The sequence below is a fragment of the Rhipicephalus microplus genome, chromosome 5, assembly GCF_043290135.1.
Source record: "Rhipicephalus microplus isolate Deutch F79 chromosome 5, USDA_Rmic, whole genome shotgun sequence".
NCBI lineage: Eukaryota > Metazoa > Arthropoda > Arachnida > Ixodida > Ixodidae > Rhipicephalus > Rhipicephalus microplus.
In genome coordinates, this window is record NC_134704.1 from 67,427,691 (window position 1) to 67,448,887 (window position 21,197).

The following is a 21,197-nucleotide window of genomic DNA, read 5'->3' on the forward strand; positions in this document are numbered from 1 at the left end:
TTTTTTTGCGGTTTTACACTCAAAAGACATTCTCAGACCTGTTAAGCGAAATTTAGCCTAGTTGGTACGGATTTCTTATAAAAGAAGGTAGGTTGCAAACACAAAACCAAGGAAAGACATCAGAAAGGAAACGCAAACTTTTGTCTTCTTATTATAACCTTTTTTTTATCATCCCATTGAGACATGCATTGCAGTTGTGCACTTCAATGAATGCCAATTCTTCGGACATGCAACATTTATACGGCACTCTGCAATTTCACATCTGCGGTAAGGAATGGTAAAGGACAGAAGCATTCTGTGTGATTTTTCCCAGTAGCTTCTTGCATGCTGCAGCACTGAAGCATGTTACTGGTACATGTAAATTTGTTTGCTCTTTCTTCCTGCAGACAGGACGGCGGTACGTGCCGTCCACTATCAAATGAAACAGGATTTTCATTCTGTCTCGTGATATATAAAGCGAAACAAAATTTCAAGACTTGTTAGTATTAACTTATTAGTCCAAGAAGGTAATAGTTAAGTATTACCTTGTACGCACATGTCATGACCCGTTGTGACAGCTTAGCAGGTGAGGCGACGACCGGCGAAACTTGAGCTGGCGCATTCGATTCCCACCGCCTACTGCCGCTTCATTTCAGTGGGGACAAATTCCCACAAACCACGACGCTCATAGGTTTAGGAGCAGCTTCACTGTGGCGGTGTAGTGGCGAAGGTACTCCGCTGCTGACCCACAGGTCACGGGATCAAATCCCAGTTGCGGCGGCTGCATTTTCAATTGACGAGAAAAATTTGTAGAGCCATGTGCTTAGGTTTGGGTGCACGTTAATGAGCCCCGAGTGGTCGAAACTTCCGGAGTCCTCCACTACAGCGTCTCTCATAATTATATGGTGGTTTTGGGACGCTAAACCTCACATATCTATTTGATTTATCAGCAGCCCAAAGAGCTACATGTTTTCGAAATCATTCTACAGTTGACCACTACGGCTTGTCTCGTAAGTACACTCGACTGGCCTAGCTTGCTAGACCCAGAGGCCTAGCTGCACGTTTGGAAAAAGTGGGCTTGAAAATTCGTCTGTCTTGTTGGCTATTCGATACTACAACAGTCAGCCCTGTGATGAAGTCTGTACTCATCATCTCTATTTTAAGCTTTATATTCGTAGCTATCAATCGCATTCTTTGTTTGATCCATCTTTGCAGAAGAAAAAAAATGCTAAAAAAGTTATTGTAAACTTAGCTGGTGCATCGCACTGCTTCGTTCGAATTGCTTGCTCAATCGAACAAAATATATTTAGTTTGCATTTTAAAAATGAAAACAAGAGAAAATGCGCCTGTTTCAAAGGGCTATGATTGCTACTTACGCAGCTGAAGAAAGAGAGCGTGAAGCTTGCCTGATGGTTCTGTCTCCTCGAAAGCATATCATGTGACGTGGCGCTATCATAGTTTCTGGTCGACTTTCGTGTGATGACCTTCAAATCGCACTCGATTGTTGATTGATTTGTGGGGTTTAACGCCCCAAAACCACCATATGATTATGAGAGACGCCGTAGTGGAGGGCTCCGGAAATTTCGACCACCTGGGGTTCTTTAACGTGCGCCCAAATCTGAGCACACGGGCCTACAACATTTCCGCCTCCATCGGAAATGCAGCCGCCGCAGCCGGGAATTGAACCCGCGACCTGCGGGTCAGCAACCGAGTACCTTAGCCACTAGACCACCGCGGCGGGGCATCGCACTCGATTGTACCCTGTGCTTTGGCAAGTTAGTTACGAGAAAGTAAGTTCTTTTCTCATAATAAATCTTATGTCGAAATATGTGAACGTGTTGAACGATACTTGTGTTGATATTGTGCGTCTTAATAAAGTAAAGGTAATAATAATTGTAGGACTTTGACGTCCCAAAGGCACAGTAGGATTGTTGGAGACACCGTAGTAAAGGGCTTCGGAAACTTCAACCAACTGGGGTTCTTTACCGCGTAGCTCAATTCAAACACACGGGCCTCAATAATTTTCACCTTCATCGCAAGTGCGCCCACTATGGTCGTTATTCGATCTCGAAACCCGAGATGCAATAGCGGTGTACCATATTCACTTGAACACCGCGGCGCGTTAAAATTAAGCAGAGGTGATGGTGACTTTTGCAGCTGCGTATCGATGGTTTTGAAGGCGTTCCATAATGTGCGCAGTAAATAAGAATAAAAAAAATATTTCAAACTGATTGAGGTATAGAAAATTCCGTGAAGATAGTGCATGCGTAAAGCTTTAGTGGTATGTAGTAAATGAAAATGCCATGAAATGTGATGGTAGAGTGCAAGTTGAGCTAGAAATATACTCGCTCAGTTTAAATCCTCGTACTCAGCTACTGGATTAGATACTCCCAAACAACAATTTTTTTGTGTTCATGGACAGCCTTGGTACGTACCGAAAAATGGCGGGAAAATGTTGTTTGTACAATGTAAAATGCGTAAGAGGCAAAAGCTCAAATAATTTTGTTTCTGTTTTGTTACATACATGGCATATTAATGCACATCCTCTACCTAACGACACATGGCTACATGTGCCCGCTCTGCATTGTACCAGACACCCTTGCACACTTGCTCCTGGAATGCCAGTGTCATTCAAACCACGACGTGCAACTGGAGCGGGACCAAGATCCAAGAATAAACAAAGACCACCTAATAGAAACGTGGGAGACCGAGCTCGTCCTTGAAGATCTGGAAGACCATTGACGACTGGTCGCCAGGGCCAAGAGTGCAGTCGAAGCCAGAGGGTTCCTGGACTAGGGAACCCTCCCACTTTAGGATGACACCGTGCCTCGCTCGGAACTGTTTCTAAATAAACGTTCATTTCTCTCTCTCTCTCTCTCTCCGTTTCTCATACCCAGAGGGAAGGCGCGCTTACGCAATCGTCGTTTTGAATCGCTCGAGCAAATGCATCGCGAGCGCTACAACGTGTACGTAACACACCGACGCGGCCAAAAAGGCGGCGATCGCCCTTGCACTGGTCACGACACCAAAAGCTTCGCTCGCGATCAGCGACTCGCAAGCTGCTTTCCGTCGCCTCTCGTGTGGCCGCGTTTCGTGGCAGGCGGCCCGGATACTTCAATCTAGTTATGACAGCAAAAATGGCAGCGAGCTTCAACAAGCTATGGTCTCGGCGTCGTCGTACTTGCATTTAAAAACTTCAAATGCTGCAGTCTTCCTACTGTGGACACCTACTTACTCCAGCATCCCGCTCGCAGGCGACCAGGTGGCCCACACCGCGGCTCGAGGTATCAACGAGCAGTGGCCGATTCAGTGGCCGCCTCCGTCTCAGAGAGTGAGGCGATGACAACTACATTAATACAACAACATCAACAGGAATGGTCGTGGGGTGATCCCCTAGCCACATCGAACGACATCCCACAAGATAGGACACTAAACTGACGCCAATACCCACCACCACACAACAAGTGAAACAAAAGAAAGGCGGTAACTAGGGGGTTATTACAAACAAACACCTACTACAGCCCAGCTACTCTACGCCTGCGTATTTTAGCCTATATAAACCCGACGGACACATGAAAAGCGTGCGGGGAAAGGATGCTTTGGGAGTGTGTCGGGAGAGTTAATGTCGCTGCTGTCACTCACTTCGCGAAGCATGTTAGGCAGGAATGAACTCCAAGGTGAACTGTCGCTGCTACCACCGGGTGAGGGCAGGGGCCGGCCGCAGACGCGGCTGTGGTCACTGCTGCGGATCGGCTGCGTCAGTGTCACTGCCGCTCGGAGGCAGCACTCACCAGCAGCGAGCTGGCCGTCCGGCAAGCCGAAAATGCCGCCCGGGTCCAAGGACTTCGTGGCGTCACCTGAGGACGGAAGGTGGGATGAGACAGGAGTTAATTCCTTCTCCCCCCCCCCTCTCACCTGAAGAAAACTGCCGGACTTTTGATAAAGTTTATTCACTCATTATTTCATCCTTATTTAAGCAATATATACTTTAATGCCCAGAAACTGCCTCCAGTGCTTTGTGCACGTCTACACAGTTTCTTACTGAAATAGACATCGCAGAATGTAAGGCGGAACTTCACGCATCTGGCAAAGCAAGCTGTGAAAATTGTGCTGTGCTTTACCCAGCTCCAGGATACAAGCGTACAAAAAACTCATCTTGAAATATCTTGTCGTTTCCAATTTCCTGCGTGTTCTTTGTAATTTCCTTTCATTCTTTCGGTGCTCAAAGACATAAAGAGAGAAATAGAGAGGAATGAGGGCATAGCCAATTGAGAACGAGACAAATTGGTAGTAATTAATCAGGTAGAATTCCAGCACGAAATCTTGGGGGTCCGTTTAGGAAGACTGTGGAGGTGTATTGACTGCCGCTTTTATTTTTTATGAATCTTATCTCTATTGGTTCCATATCTACCTTTTCCCTCCTCTGCGTATTCTGTGGTCTCAGTGTAGCTCACAATAGGCCCCACATTCTTTCTATGCTTCTGGCTGGGCGTCCATCATCAGGCCCGACAGCGCGAAGTGCTTTCCATCTCTTTCGCTCCTATGCGGGCGGAAGCCTATTTTCGTGTTTGTTCTGCTCGGCACCGCCTATATATCATCATTAGGGAAACTTCCGTACCATCGCCTGAACAGAAGCGAAGGCAAAGAAAATCGGAAAATGCAGAAAGAGAAACGGCATGCTGCCAAGAGTCTTATTCTTGCTACGCGCGTTCCATTGTCGGTGTCTGTATAAATCTAGTATCGCTTCCCTCATTTGCTGCTGTTCTGGCAACCTCTCTTTCTCACGCGGCCACGATTGCACTTCTAGCGCTGCATCAAAGGGCAAACTTGCAACGCGGTGTGGAATCAGTCAGCTGAAGTATGGTGGGGAAATCTGTGCCGCCATTGTTCTTGCGGCGTCAGCAGTTGTCACAGGTCTCGCTTTGAGAATGACACTCGATGAGACGAAGACCCGAAAGAGAGAATCAGAAAGAGAGTTGCAAGTCTTTGGGCTAGAAGAAAAGAAAAGCGGGCCCAATCTTTCATTCAGTAGTTGCCCTCTAGTATACCACTTCTGTGTCATTATAACCGAACGCGAGACGCGAGGCCTATTTATTACCGAGGTTCCTTGCGGTCCTTCCTTTCGCTCCGCATGCATCGGCTTACGCTGCAATCTTGTTGCCGCGAGCTCTGCTATTCATCGACCAGGTGAAATCGCCATTATTCACGTATCATCTTTTCATACAACCCGCTTCCTTTTTCCAATATGAAGGGTATTCATGAAGAGATCTCTTGTTAACCTCGCTGCTATTTTTCTTCCTTTTTCTCGTTGTTTCTCACTCTCTGCTGTGGCAATACGAGTTTTGTGTCTAGAAGCGGCCGACAACAAAATATGAGGCGTGTAGCTAACAGCGTCAACTGATAGTACAAGGGCAAAAGAATGAATGCGATAGCAACGAATTGAAATGTCACGCGAAGAATGGCAACCAGGCTAAAACGTGCAGTGCTGCTCAATACCAAAAAATTAGCAGATCCCACATACAGTGGGAATCTATGATATCCGAAGCACGAATGAGAAATGTTGATATGTCACTTTAAAATCAGCCCAACGTTACGGGGTGGAGGTAAATGATGCCGTACATGACTTCCGTTTCATGATTATCATGTTTGGATGCGTTGTTTACCTTCGTCATCTATTCACGTCACGTGGTACCAAACTTAGTATAAGTGGAACTAGCGAAACGGCCTCGCGCACGCCATTGAGCGTGGTATGTATGTTGTCATGTTTTTACATCACACATGTGTCAGGATTATCATGTTTGCACCAGTCATATATTTTGTCATTCATTGACGTCACGTAACACCAAATTTGGTATATTTGGAGCTAGCAAAACGGTCGCGAGTGCATCATGAAAGGCCCAGTATACTCCAATGTAGCGTTGACATGCGCGCACGCTGGGTGCACAGCGACGCTACGTCAGCAAAACGCGAGCACTTGTAGTCTGACGCCAGGCGCGACCAGCGTCCGTCGGCGCGGCGCGACGGCAACCAGCGCGAAATGCGACACGCTGCAATTAGCGCCGATGCATTACCCAGACAACACTGCATCTCCCTCTTTTCGAGGTGGAGTGATGCCAGACGTGTTGAAACGTGCATGCGTCCAAGCAACCCAGCGCGGCGCGCGCCTGTGGGTATATGGCAGGAGCGGCGCCTTGCGTGGCAACGCCGGCGTGACGCGACGAAAGGAACGCCGGCGAGCACGCGCACCGCGTCACGTCGAAATGTATTGGCACCTTGACTGCGGCATGTAGTCATGTTCTCACATGACACGCATCTCATGATTATCGTGTTTGCCCCAGTCACATACCTTCGTCATCCATTGGCGTCACGTAACACTACCGAATTTGGCATATGTGAAGCTAGTGAGAGGGCCACGAGCGCATGATCAGTGTGGCATGTAGTCATGTTGTTACATGACACGCATGTCGTGAATATCATTTTTAGATGTGTCATTTACCTGTCGTTCGTTCGCGTCGCGTAATACCGAGTTTGGCACATGTGAAGCTAGCGAAACAGCTGCGAGCGCATCATGAGCGTAGCATGTAGTCATGTTGTTACATGACACGCATCTCATGTTTATCATGTTTACACCAGTATCATACCTTCGTCATCCATTCATGTCCCGTAATAATAAATTTGGTATAAGCGAAGCTAGTGATACGGCCGCCAGCGCATCATGAGCGTGGCATGTAGTCATGTTGTTACATGACACGCATCTCATGATTATCATGTTTGCACTAGACACATACCTTCATCATTCATTACCTTGCTGTAATACCAAATTTTGTATATGTGACGCTAGCGAAACGGCGACGAACGCATCATGAGCGTGGCATGTAGTGATGTTGTTACATGGCACGCATGTCATGATTTTCATGTTAGGGTCTGTCGCTTGTATTTGCCGTGCAATCATGTCATGCTATACCAGTTTTGCAACATGCCATGTGAACGAAACCTCTGCAAGAGCTGCAGAACCTTGAATTGTAAATCGTGACATTTATGACATACCTGTCATGATTTTGATGTTATGACGAGTAAAATATGTTCTTCATACAGTCATGTTATGTCATGCCAAGTTTCGTATCGATACGTTTATCGAAATGGCCAAGAGAGCTAAAAGTCATAGGCGGCTAGATAGATAAATAGATACGCTCAAAGCCACAGAAGTTCGCTAAGAAATGCTTCGTATTTTAAAAAGTCTGGCGACAGGACCCTGCAAGCATAGCATGGTTCATCTGGCTGAGTTTCACGTCTCTACATGGTATATAACAGTCATCGACTAAAAGGCAGGTGGTTGCTGAGGTCCGCAAGCGAGACGTGCATAGCAAAATCCCAAGCAGAGAAGGATATGAAGAGCTGCGAGCGTATGCATATGACCCAGAGCACGGAAGTCTTCGGCACTGGTGTGTTGCGTGCGCACTGCAGAACAATCAAGGACAAAAGGGAAGAACAAGGGGAAATTCCTTCCACTCTTGAATGCGGGAACGTTTCACGTGCACCCCGTCAACCGCTTCCGCCTTGCACTGGTGCACCTTGGTTCCCGCCGGTCCACCACGAACGTTTGTGCATAGCTTTCAAGGGCGAACATTCGCCAGCCAGGAAGCGATATCGATCTGGGCTTTCTTCCCAGTGTAGTAGACCTGAATGGAATGCCCATACTCTCTATGCAAATGCACGTCTTCCTCGATGTAGTTCCACGGTCATGATTGGATTGACTTGGCGTTTGGCCCTTTGATGTGCCCCTATTTCGCGTCCCCTCATCTTGTTATTTCTAAGCATAGCTTTGTAAGCAGACAAGGTTGCCGCTGAGTGTATTTGAAAAGTGGCAATGACTAAAGATAACTATAGCCAAAGTAACCACCTAGTTTACATTTATTGCCAAATTTGCAGCAATGTCGAACAGAAGCGATATTGCGAATAGAGCAGTTATTATTGAACAATAAAAATGCCATTTTTAATGAAGATTATCAAAAAATTAGAGCACAACTTTTCTTCAGTAAAGATTTATCTTAAAAATACCAAAAAGCTAAAATAAACAAGGAAATTAGAGTACACTCAGTGCGTCATGCGTATTGGTATGTAGATCAGATAGAGTTCTCGCCAGATGCAGAGTAACATTGGAAGACTCCTAACGACAAGTCATTAGCGACAGTACACGTCGAGGAAGTTTTTACTTGAAGCCGTGTATTGAATTTGATTAGTAGAGCTTACATAATAACACTCAAGCTTCGTCTAGCTCATTATGGTTGAGATGTACAATCCAGACTAATTTTGTCATGGATCTCCGTTTTTGTAAAATTCGTCCGAGCACACTAACTGTGCATCATATTGTTACGTGATTTCGGCTGACTGTAAGAGGGCATAGTGGGGCATACCCAAGAAAGGTGCGTCAGACTGAGAGTGAAGAAGTGGACGTTGTCGGTGAGCTGCGTTGTGGCTGCGGACTGACAACTGTTATTTTCCACGTAAAATTTTGGTGGAGGTACAGGGTACTCTTCTGACAACGGAGCTGCGCAGTGGACGCCTCCTTAAGTCTGCTACCATGGCTCTGGGTGAGGATACGGCTTCGCCACCTACATCAGTAACGACAGCAACCCGGTACGTCGCTCTAATGAAACGCCGTGATCCCGGTACCTATACTGGAGAGGACAACGCGAATGTGCACAAGTGGCTTAGAATGTACGAGCGCGTGAGCAAGCAATATGGCTGGGACCCAACCGTTATGCTTGCGAATGTCATTTTCTATCTTGACAAGACCCTTCGCATCTGGTTTGAGACCCACGAGCACAAAATAACAAGCTGGGAAATGTTTAAACAACAGCTCCGCGACCTCTTTGGCAACCCGTTTGGTCAACAGCTTGATGCCCGAAAGCAATTGGCTGTACGTACACAGACGTCCACTGAGCCCTACTTGACTTATATTCAAGACGTCTTAGCGTTGTGTCAAAGGGCCGATATCAACATTACTGAGGCCGACAAGATTTCGCACGTTTTAGAAAGAATCGCTGATGATGCGTTCAGCCTGCTTGTATTTACCAACGTAACGACCATCGATGCCGTGATCAAAGAGTGCCGCCGTCTCGAGCAGGCGAAGAGTCGACGCATTTTGCAGCAGTTTCAGCGCCTACCCAACACCGCGGCAACGTCATCTTGCGAAGCCACTCCTTGTCATCCGTCTACAACCGAAGACGTCACGCGCATCGTCCGACGTGAACTCGAAGCCGCTTACCCGGCTGCCAACAAACCGACGTTGCCCGACGCCTCAACGCCAGCTGTCGCCTTGATACAGGCTGTTGTCCACCAGGAATTCGCTAACCTTGGTAGCCTGTCCACTGCACCCACCCTGGATAATACTGGTCCCTCGATAGCTTCTGTGGACATGAGACGTCGTCGTCCGTACTCTATTCGAACCGGGAACCCGTCTGAATGGCGAAGAGCTGATGATAAGCCAATCTGCTTCCGCTGTGGTGGCGCAGGACACATCGCTCGTTACTGCCGCAGCAAATGGCCATTTATGTCTTCTGGCTCGTACCCCGCTTACAGTAACTCATTTCGTCCACTAAACAACCGTTATCCGACCCGCACTGAGTCTACGGCGTTCACTGCCCCTGAGGACTACGGCCACCCTGTCCTATCGTCGCCACCGCCTCAAAGCCGCCCTTCTCGTTCAAATACGCGTCGCCGCTCTCCCTCGCCATCATTTAACCGCCGCATGTCCGAGAAAAACTAGGCTGCGCAGCTTCTGGAGGTGAAGCTGCCCTGTCGACCTTACCCAAAAATCCTCTGTTGCCCTTACGTTTGAACCGGAACACCCTAGAAGTATATGTTGATTGCACACCTGTTGAAGCTTTGATAGATACGGGCGCTCACGTCTGTATTATGAGTTCGCGTTTTCGTCGTCGCATGAAGAAGGTCCTCACGCCCCCCTTGACCAGTGTCGCCCAAGTTGCAGATGGTGCAACAGTCCCTGTCGTCGGTATGTGCACAGCTCAACTTACCGTAGCCGGTCATCAAGTGGTCGTCCTTTTTACCGTGCTTGCAGCATGTCCCCACGACCTCATACTAAGCCTCGATTTTCTTGCCGCCAATTCTGCTCTGATTGATTGCTCCGCTGGTGTGCTCCGCCTTGAACTGCCACAAATCAGTGCCGCCCCGTACCAACCTACATGCCGATTTCAATGCAGCGACTTTGTTCGTCTGCCCTCCAAAACTGTGACGTACGTCGATTTTCCGTACTCACCAGCTGCGCCCGACGGTGACTATTACGCTACGCCTCTCACCGACGTACTCCTTGCGCACAATGTTGCAGTGCCCTATACGGTGCTCAGCATCACAGATAACAGAACTTGTCTACCTTTTGTCAATTTCGGCTACATGAATCGTGTGCTTCCACAAGGCATTTCTGTGGCCCACCTGTGTCCGTTGCTGGATTGTAGACATGATCGCCACTGATCTTCCGCCTCCGCAAGTTGAAGCCCTACAACACCTTCTCGAGGCCTACCAGGATATTTTCGATTTTGGCGACCAACCTATTGGGCGGACGTCCTTTGTCCAGCATCGCATACACACAGGTGATGCCAACCCTGTTCACCGCCATCCCTACAGGGCGTCTGCTTTTTAGAGGAGCATAATTCAGAAGGAGGTGAACAAGATGCTAGCGAAGGACATTATTGAACCATCCTACAATCCCTGGGCATCCCCGGTGGTATTAGTAAAAAAGAAGGACGGATCGTGGCGATTTTTTGTGGACTATCGCCACCTTAACAACATCTCCAAGAAAGACGCATACCCTCTGCCCGCATTTGGACACCCTTGATTGCCTCCATGATTCCGCCTACTTTTCTTCGATCGATCTTCGTTCTGGTTATTGGAAGATTGCCGTGGACCCAATGGACCGAGAGAAGACGGCTTTTGTAACACCCGATGGTCTCTACCAATTCAAAGTCATGCCTTTCGGCTTATGTAATGCCCCCGCCACCTTTGAACGGATGATGGACTCCTTGCTCCATGAATTCAAGTGGTCTACGTGTCTTTGTTATCTGGATGACGTGATTGTGTTTGCTCCCACTTTTGAAGCGCACCTTGAGAGACTGTCGAAAATTCTTGATGTATTTCGTCTCGCCGGCCTTCAGCTGAATTCATCCAAGTGCCGGTTTGGTCGCCGTCGCAATACAATACTTGGACATATTGTTGACGCTTACGGCGTACAGCCTGACCCAGAAAAAGTTCGAGCTGTGAAGGACTTTCTTGTGCCAAAAACCGCCAAAGATGTCCGCAGCTTTGTGGGGCTCTGCTCCTATTTTCGGTGGTTCATGAAGAACTTCGCGGAAATCGCTCGGCCCCTAACAGATTTACTCAAACCAGATGAGACGTTTACCTGGGGTGCCTCGCAAGCAGCAGCATTTTCCGACCTGACCACTTTGCTCACTTCTTCTCCTGCGCTGGCTCACTTCGACCCTACGGCACCGACCGAAGTCCGCACCGATGCCAGCAGTTACAGAATAGGAGCTGTGTTGGCTCAGCGACAACGTGGGCAGCATCGCGTGATGGCTTATGCCAGCAGGCTGCTGTCCCCCTCGGAGCGTAATTATTCCATCACAGAGCGCAAATGCCTAGCGCTGGTGTGGGCAGTCGCGAAATTTTGCCCTTACTTATACGGCCGACCATTTATAGTTCTCACCGACCACCACGCTCTCTGCTGGCTCGCCTCCCTCAAAGATCCCACAGGTCGTCTCGCCCGCTGGGCACTCCGCCTCCAGGAGTATTCTTACACCGTAGTGTATAAATCAGGAAAACTGCACAAAGATGCGGATTGTCTGTCACGCTACCCTGTGGCCGACTGCGATCCTACGAGCGCTGATTCTGTGGGCTGCGTCCTTTCCATCTCCCAGCTGCTTCATCTCGGAGACGAGCAGCGTCGCGATCTGGATATCAGCCGCCTAATACAACAGCTCGAATCTTCACCGCAAGACGCTTGTGTTCGCATGTTTACCTTAACAGACCGCACCTTATATCGGCGTAATTTATCGCCCAATGGTCACGACCTACTTCTGGTCATACCAAAGCACCTGCGTTCCACAGTCCTACGCGAGCTCCATGACCCGCCAACCGTGGGTCACCTTGGTGTCTCTCGCACATATGACCGTGTCCGCCGCCGCTTCTACTGGCCTTGACTTTCACGCTCTGTACGTCGCTATGTCAACGCTTGTGAAATTTTCCAGCGTCGCGAAAAGCCGTCGGGACTCCCTTCCGGATATCTTCAGCCCATCGACATCCCATCGGAGCCATTCTTCCGTGCTGGTTTGGACCTTCTCGGTCCCTTCCCAACATCCGCCTCCGGAAACAAGTGGGTCGCGGTGGCTACGGATTACGCGACCCGTTATGCAGTTACGCGAGCCATTCCAACAAGCTGCGCTACAGACGTCGCTGATTTTCTACTACGTGGTCTCATTTTAGTGCATGGAGCCCCTCGTCAACTGCTGACAGACCGAGGCCGTACATTCCTTTCGAAAGTGGTTGACGATATCCTGCGTTCCTGCTCTACCCGACATAAGCTCACGACATCAAACCATCCTCAGACAAATGGGCTTACAGAATGTTTAAACCGCACCCAGACAGACATGCTATCGAAATGCGTCTCGGCCGACCATCGTGATTCGGACCTTGCACTACCCTACGTGACGTTCGCATAAAATTCCTCCCGGCATGACACTGCTGGGAACTCGCCATTTTACCTTCTGTTTGAACGCGAACCAACATTGCCGTTGGATACCTTCCTGCCAGCCGCTGCGCAGTCTACTTCTGAATATGCACGCGACGCTATTACCCGAGCTGACCACGCTCGTCAGCTTGCCCGCCGCAGATTAATGGCGTCCCAAGACTCGCAGGAGCATCGTTACGACGAGCGGCATCGCGACGAACACTTTCCAACAGGTTCCCTCGTTCTTCTTTGGTCCCCTACGCGACATGCAGGGCTTTCAGAAAAACTTCTTTCTCGTTTCACGGGCCAATACCGTGTGCTTAGACGAGTGACCGACACTACATATGAAATTGTCCCTGATAATCCACCAACCTTTTCCGCTCTGCTGTCAAGGGACACCGTCCGCGTATGAAGGCTCAAACGTTACCACACTGCTCCTGCTGGGCCCCGTAAACTCACCGGGTCGGCGCTTTTGCCGCCGGGGGTCGTGTTACGTGATTTCAGCTGACTGAAAGAGGGCATAGTGGGGCATACCCAAGAAAGGTGCGTCAGACTGAGAGTGAAGAAGTAGACGTTGTCGGTGAGCTGCGTTGTGGCTGCGGACTGACAACTGTTATTTTCCACGTAACAATACTTAGAAGTTTGTGCGTGGAAACGGCATCTATGGCCAGCACTGTGAGCTTCGGGCTGATTGAAGGTTCAGCAACATGCCTTGCAGCTACGCCACTTCGTATTTGCCGGTTTGCGAGACTTTGCGTTGGGTGGCCACGATGCACACAAGCCCAGTCCATTTGTGGGAGTAGGACGTGCGTGCGTAGGCTGCGCAAAATAACAGCCTGGAAATAGTTTTTGTTATCTGCAAGTAATGTGAACAGTGACTACGTAGTCTGCCAAAGCAGCATTCTAAAGTAGTCAGAAAGTAGCCATGCCACCAACATGATTTTTTTTTGTTGCCAGACGGGGTATTAGCCAATATGGCGTAAAGTAGCCACCAATGGTAGGCCTTTCCGCAAAGATTCTGCTTTTTCTGAATCAATGAGTTGGGGTAGCTTTCTTTCTGTACCTACAAAGCAGGGGCTTCAAAATATCAGGCAGAGCGCCGCAGTAACTGAATTTGGGTCGAGGAAAAAAGCAAAAACGGAGATGGGGGAGAGTCAGGCGGTTACGGACAAACCTCGGTGATACCTACGTATCTCGTGAAATCAAGAGAAATATTCATATAACCCAAAATATGCATCACCAAAAAACACGAAAAATTCGAATGCAAAAAAAGTTCCCGAACATAGTGATTTATTGTTTCTCAAGGCTGCAGCGACGTAATGAACAGTTCTGAATTATTACCAGTAAAGCTTTAGATGTCAGCTGTCATACTTGTACTGCGAGGAACATTTCGATAAACGCAGTTTTTCTTAATCCAACGCCATCAAATATGTTTTTATTGAGATTCTACGTATTCTTCTCTAAGTTAATGTTGGTCATCGTAATGTTTTTAGGGGCGAAGCTTGTTAAAGTGGCACCCGTTCGTCCCTCGTAGTCGTAGTCATAGTGTGTAAAAAGTGTTACATTTTGACCTGCAAGGTGGTGCCGGTGGTAGATTTCTCCTGTGCATTGTTGAACAATAAAAAGTTCGCGGCGTGCGCGATATTTAAAAGCCGAATGCTCCTGTCTCTCATTCCCCATTAGCGGTCATTCGCATGTTCCAGTAGGAAAAGTTAGTAGAAGTAGAAGTGTTAAAAGCCGACTTCTGCTGTCTCTCATTCCCAGTAGCAGCCATTATTTAGCTCCAAGGTAGTGCCTGGTGAGATTTCTCCTGTGCGTGATTAAACAATAAAATATTTTTGTTCAAAACGCCGTTCATTGATAAAAAAACCAACGAAAGACGACAGATGTTTTCTAAAAGCAAAACAAAAAGACGCCAGATGTTTTTAAAGCAAAACAAAAAGAAGACGCCAGGTGTTCTTTATCGGACGAATTAACGGAAGAATATTTCACGGTACTAGTTCCATGAACTTCGCCCAATCTCATCATCATTCACCTCGTGGATCTGACGTCAATTTTTTTCGGGTTACTTCTCATTACTTTATTTAGAAAGTCCTAACCAGCCTGCATCAGTTTGATCGAGCTTATTTCTCCAGTAAATACGACGATCATATATGATTCTAGTTTTTATTTTCTCTTTTTGTTTTACTAGTAGGACCTGTTAGTCACTGTGCACTTTCCACGTCACAACAGCTATGTGTCGAATACCCATATGTATTTAGAATAATGTACAGAAACTTGTCATTCCAATGTTTCGGATATTCTTTGCAGTACGGACCCTCCACCCGATCTCACTCATGTATTGTGCTGAAAACTTTTCGAACATGTGTTGCACAATAGACTGTCTAAGTTCTTGGATGTATAGTAGCAGGGATAGCACCTACTGGACACTATAATAAGTTTACGGCCACAACTTTCCACGGTAAACAATTTTTGTATCACTTGGAAATTTTTTTTTTACTCCAGCACAGTTAAGAAGTCACTGATGGCCTCAGAACCGCTAGTAAGAGGGTCATTAGCCTTCAATGTGAAAGGTTATTTCAACAACGTTTCCTATGAAGTGGTGCTAAAAAACTCACAACAGACCAAACTGTCAAGTTGAAAAATGTCTGCCATGCAGTGTACAAGACGACCTGATATTGCGGACATACACGAATCCATGGATAAACAATAGCCTGCCTTGTATTAAGTCACCGACGAAACCGAGTGGCGCTTACACATATATGGTCTCTCAAACACCCAAGAAAGTGACTATAAGACTGTGTAGAAGGTAAATAGCATGCCCTCCCCAGTAGACTCCTGATCTAGTGTTGACCTTAGATGTATTCAGCATACCCTAGGTTTGCATACTCTGTATCCTAAACATCACTTTCCAATAAATGATGATGGTCTTCATACAATTCTTGAACTCCAGTAGAGACTTAAATAATGCACCTGGTTTAAAAGGTGAACAACGAAAAATATGGCCTAAAAGAGAAGGACACCCTCACCGTTAATCAAGTCGTCATAATTACTATATTTTCTTACGGCACCCCATACTTTGGCCACAGGAACAAGGAGAGCGACAAAATGAATACTCGAATTTTTCTTACTTTTTGTTTGCTCCATAGTGTACATTCCTTTTCCCCGCTCGTCTTGACTGCGAAAAAAAATGAGCAGAGGCCCTTTAAACAACTCAAATGAAGAGCTCCAAGTTCACAAGTAGACAGGGACGCGCTGCAAAAATTAGGCAACTCAACTTGAGACAAGCCCAGCAGCGATCAACTAGCCACGCTATTTCTTAGAAAGAAGGTTATGTGAGCCAACACTGATAAACATGCACCCAGAGCAAAACGAAGAAATAATTTGAGCAGGGCCTAAGGCTCTATCTACAAAATGCTTACGAAGAATTGGAAAAGACGTCATCAACATCGACTGGGCAAAATACACAAATGTAGCGGCTCATGCTGTCACTGTGATCAATGGCAAATCAGGAGAGACAGTGGCCGTATCCATAAAAACTGCTGATTTTGACTCTGCTGAAGATACGGCAATAGTCCTGGCAGCTACGATGGGCAGGAAAATTGAAGATTATGTCATCGTAAACATGGATTCCAAATCAGCGTACAGGAATTACCGTTTTGGTCAGACTTCTAAACAAGCACTAGGATGAAGGAAATACTTCTAGATTTTTGCATCAATTGCGTACAAAACACGAATGTTTGGCGACAAAATGTGTGGAGCACACTGCTGCCCGAGATCACGTCTACCGTTCCGATGGAGGCGCAAATGTTGTAGGCCCGTGTGCTCAGATTTGGGTGCACGTTAAAGAACCCCAGGTGGTCAAAATTTCCGGAGCCCTCCACTACGGCGTCTCTCATAATCATATGGTGGTTTTGGGACGTTAAACCCCACACATCAATCATCAATCGATCACGTCTACTGGCTATTCCAGTGCCTAATGACCCGCACGAAAGCACGAGAAAATATACCGTCATTCTACAAACTCACAATCAAACTATGCTTCCACACAACAAGAACGCCTTTGAATGCAGCTATACCCTCTGCGCAAGCCAGGCTTCTCAAATGTTTTGTTTTATTTGTCGCTTCAACCTGTTCTCTCCAGTTACCTGCCACACCAGGTGCCGGCTCTATTACCCATTTCTCCAAAGCCCGCAGAGTCAGACTACAAAAGCACAACGAAGCGACGATATGAGTGCTGCAAATGGAGCCCCGGAATGCGCTCATTCTCTCACCTCGCGAAGTTGCTCGGGCGTGCGGAAAATCAGCGAGTAACCACGGCAACTAAAACTGCCTCCCGCCTCAGCGATAAAGAGCAGTGACGCCTGTACCGGCGAAGCGCTTTTCGCACGTGCGTTCTGTCCTTCCCGATCTCACCTCCCTCGTCATCTTTTTTTTTGTTTCTCATATTGAGTCCTCTAGCGTTCAGCTTGCTTTGCTTTTGGCTCGCATCGAGCCGTTGCCAACGCACTCCTTACTTCTCAGTCTCATTCAGGAGGCTTCTTGGGTGAATACTCCAGGCGTGCACAAATAAATCTCAAAAGAGGCGAGCCAACCAAAGCTGCACTACAAAACGTGGCATCCATGAAAGAGGCTTTCGGCGCTGCCACAGTTACCGTCGCCGTCTGTGCAGCATTCTGGTGGGAACGTTGACGCGGCGCCTGACGCTCCTTGGCACCCGAATGGCATTATGAAGCAGCAGGTGCTAGGGAGAACAGGGAAGCGAAGAGAGAATAAAGAATAGCGTTGTGGTTCTTTACCTCCTTGCCTCAATGGTGGCTTTTTGTTTGCTACATAGTGCGCATTCCCTTTTTCTCACTCGTCATTGCTGCATACATTTACTTTCCCAAGAAGAAATAAAGACGTGCTAGTAGTATGGCTGTGCATGCAGCACGCCACGGTTGCACTGACGCCTCCCTGAGGGCCCGCAGCAGACGCAGGCGCTAGCGTCGTGTTCTCTGCTCCCAACTACACTGCAGCCTCTGCGTTACTCTCTTCCGCAAGGGAACTGGTCATGACACGTGAAAACATTAGGAATTGTATTCAGGGTAACACGATAGGATACTAATATGTTTGTATAAGTAGAATATGTAACAAAGAATCATCGGAGACTGTAGACCGCTCCAAAACAGAACCAAGAACTAGTGCTATACCTATGGGCTTTGGTGTCAGCATATCCAAACTGCTCGCGCGGGGTGGCGTACCTCGAAAGAGCAAGCAGTGATGTTATCGAGAAAAACTCAGTGGCTCTATTCTCAAAGGTTTAAAATTTTGTAAGTATTTGTGGCCTATATAACCAAAACTATGCCAAGTACAAAAGATCGAGCATAACAAGCTTTTCTGAATGCCCGTCTTGAGGTATTACATGAAAAAAAAAAAAAACTGGCAGATTCCACGTATTATGAGAATCGCTGTCATGCAAAGTATGGGCAGAGAATGATACTGTGGTGTAGCTTTTTTGCTGAGCGAAAGGTAAAGCAATGACGCTTGAAATGTCTACAAATGTTATACACACAGGCATGTATGTTGAACAGGCCCTTATGTTTCATATAACAAGTTATCTATGGTTTGGAACAATCTCAAAAGGAACACGGGTGTTTCCGACACCAAAAGCGGTAAGCTGAAATGGAGCGCTTGTGCTCGCAAGGATGGTGGTCCTCTATAGTACTACCTAGACCAACTTCAATTATTAGCACGTAATTACAATTAACTCTAATTCGACGTAACGCCTGAATCATCGAGTACATAAGTAATGTTTATAAAATTGGACAGTACTAGTTGCTACCACAAGCGATGTTTCAGCAACAATATACTTGCATAGGCTCTTGTTCTAAAGGAGTTTTGAGGCATCAATAGATAGATAGATAGAATCTGAGGCATAGATAGATAGATAGATAGATAGATAGATAGATAGATAGATAGATAGATAGATAGATAGATAGATAGATAGATAGATAGATAGATAGATAGACGGACGGACAGATGGACAGACAGACGGACGGACGGATGGACAGACAGACAGACGGACGGATGGATGGACGAACAGACGGACAGACAGACGGACGGACAGACGGACAGACGGATAGATGGATGGACGAACAGACGGACAGACAGACGGACAGACAGACAGACAGACAGACAGACAGACAGACAGACAGACAGACAGACAGACAGATAGACGGTCAGATAGATAGACGGACAGATAGATAGACGGATAGATAGATAGATAGATAGATAGACGGATAGATAGATAGATAGATAGATAGATAAATAGATATATAGATAGATAGATAGATAGATAAAAAACCCGAAAGTTTATGCAGTTCAAAAAATGCTTCACATTTAAAAAATTCAAAAAAATTCAATACGGATATAAGTCACGCCGTAGTTTGAAGCTCTATAATATTTTTTACTCCTGGGGCTCCTATTATTAGTCAAAATCAAAGCACAAGCATGTTCTGCTTCTGAGCTTCGATCAGAAAGCAGCTACCGTTTTTAGCAAACAAGCCCGCGTACTCATGCCAAGCCACACTATGTTTTATACGATAGGCTATCTTAGCGGGTAATAGAAATGTTGTGCCCATTATGGGCTTCTATGCATTGGTGCACAACAACTTCGGTACAGGTGAGTGTGATAAAGAGAACATAATGAAAAGACTTTTGATTGAACATTGCTATTACAGAGAGGCACCACAACCCGTACAGTAGAAGAGGCCGTTGAATGCATATTTCAGTTAGGTAGCATACTTAAAATACACACGAAGTAGTAAAAAAAGCGACGATCCGAAGTAGTGAAAGAAGGCAAACTGTCGGACTTTGTACTCACGTAGTCGATGCAGTAGTCATCTAAAACACACATTTGAACTTCGAACTAAATACGAAAAACTACCGTTTCCCAAGGGCGAAGTAGTGAACGAATTGCAATGCTTTGTGAAGTAAGGCCAGTCGCACTCTCCTTTAACATCCGATCTGGAGTAACTCAGCGAAACCATTGGTTAACGAAGCTACATCGATGCCAGTGGCATAGCCAAGGGGTGGTAGACAGGGCCCGCGCCCATCTGCTGCTGTTTATTGTGGTCGTCGTTGATGATGATGATAACGTTGATGGGATTCTCTTTGCCATGTTAAACATTTCTTAGTTTAATGGTAGTGCAGAGATATAGGTGTGCTACAACCATCATGATGAAAATCGGTACACATCTTTTTATCAAGCTTCGAGCAGCTATTCACGAAGCCTTCAAGTCATTAGCTCATTAAAATGTGCGCATATACAAGTATACGCAGCCAAGTTTCGGCCTCAAATCAGATATCTTCAGCCAGAGGTACACGAAACGGTAATGGCATGAGACCGCCCAACCCTTCTGAAAGAACTTACCTGCACACTTCTATTTCGATCTAAGTCTATAATAAGCACGTTCAGTAACTTTCAGCTTCCGTGTAAGGCAAAACCTTTTGGGCACTTCGTTCGAGCCTAGCCGTACATATATGCCATGTGCGTATATCCCAGACGAGGCGCAAACCAAACCTATGGGATTATGGCCAACATCAATCTAAACCACCGACACAAAATAATAGCCATCATACATTCTAGCATGCAGTACATAGACAAATGTAAAATGTACGCGTCTAGGCGTACCAAACGGCGAGGCACAATCCTGCTAACATTCACCACTGCTCAGCCACAACCAGCACATATGTGCACCTCTACGCCATCAGATCGAGATGTATCGTCGGGAGGGGCGGCTGTCACGTCCACGCTATCAGCAACACCGCTGAGGGGCACGTACAAGAAATCAAGGAGGCAGGGATTTCGCTATTTCGATTTCTTACGTCTTGTTGCGCTACCGGGCGTGCAGACCACGATGGCAGAGAAGTAGAAGAACTCAGTGACAAGAAAATCGAAAGACTATGACGTTGGAGGCGCGTGGTCTGCTGCCTCGAGCGATCAGTTGTTGTGGATGGTCACTGACTGAGAGGGCGAGGGCGAACAGTAGAACGCGGCTGTTGCTTGCAGGTGTTTGCGACAGGACCACCGTCGTAATCGATTACCTCCTCGGCCTGAGACCTCCTGCCGTGGCTCTGATGACGCGCACCACCGGCTGTATTAAGGATGACCCAGGAGCACGTTGATGATGATCGAAATGAGTGGACCAAAAGGAAACGATACGGCTTTGGAGAGCGAAATAATTGGAATTTTCGCCTGCTTTTTTTTGGTCGTGAATGGCTGTAGGCATTGCTGTGCTGATTCTAGCTACTAAGGTTGCCGGTGGTGACTACTTTGCGTCAGATTGCCAACTTTGTGACTGCGCTTGGGAACAACATATTCAGGTTAAAACCATGGCTACTTTCTGGCTATCTTGAATTCTCGTTTCGGTGCGTCCGGTGGTCTATTTTCTTATTTACAGGTAAAAGAAGGCGCCAAAAGGCCACCCACAATTTT